The sequence below is a fragment of the Echinops telfairi genome, unplaced genomic scaffold (assembly GCF_000313985.2).
Source record: "Echinops telfairi isolate 266 unplaced genomic scaffold, ASM31398v2 ScPeMD7_3533;HRSCAF=4204_1, whole genome shotgun sequence".
In the NCBI taxonomy this organism is placed as follows: Eukaryota; Metazoa; Chordata; class Mammalia; order Afrosoricida; family Tenrecidae; genus Echinops; species Echinops telfairi.
In genome coordinates this window covers 22,921,256-22,922,247 of record NW_022107432.1, presented here as the reverse complement: position 1 = coordinate 22,922,247, position 992 = coordinate 22,921,256, and positions in this window count along the sequence as shown.

The following is a 992-nucleotide window of genomic DNA, read 5'->3' as shown; positions in this document are numbered from 1 at the left end:
GCTCAGCACGCATCTTCACCCCGCATCCTCGAGGCCCCACCGGCTCCATGCCCGGGAAGCCCCCCTACGGGAGCTGCAGCCTCGCGTCTGGTGCCTCTTACCCTGTCCTCCACCCCCCTGAAACAAAGCAGAAACAGCTGATTGCGACTCACGGGCCTACAGGATGTCCAAGGCTGTGCCCCGAAGTGGAGGAAGTAAGACCAGAATGTTCCTGAGGAGCGAGGATGGCAGCTCTTCATTTGACTCAGAAGAGACCAGTCCCTGGAGCCGGACCCCGTGCTTGGTAGAGGGCAGCGGAAAAGAGACCAGCGCATGGCCTGACAGAATGGCTGCAAACAACAAATGATGAGGATGGCCGTGTCCCGGGCGGTTTCGGGGTTGCTATGGGGTCCATTTGAGGGGCCTTGACAACAACAGTCTTGACAGCAGGACACTGCCCCTCCTTTCTCCCACAGAGAGGCTGCTGGGTTGGCCAAAGACCACTTCCTTAGCAGCTGAGCACTAACCACGCCACACCATCACGAGGGCTTCTCCCCCAATTCCCCACTCAGTTAAATCTCAGCTCAGGAGCCCCAGGGACCCAATCAACACTGAGGGCATTAACCTCCAACTCAGCATCCTTTAGTGCCTCCCATCCCACTTTGAGTAAAAATCAAAAGCCCCACTAGACTCTGTATACATGGTTCCTCTCCAGCCCCACCTCCTCTTCCTCCAGCTCTCTCCTCTCCATCCACACAGGCTTCCTGGCTCTTCCTCAAACACACCAGCCATGCTCCTGCCTCGAGTCCCCTCTGCCCGGATTCTTGGCTCCCAGAAAGCATCTTGGTACACTCTCTTACCGACCTCGTCTTGATGTATATGTTGCTTTCCTGGACTGCGTTAGGCCGGGTTGACTAGAGAAACAAATTCATTGATTCTTATATATGTGTAAGACAGAGCTTTATATCAAGAAGTAATTATGCATCAATAAAACATCCCAGCCCAGTCCAGAT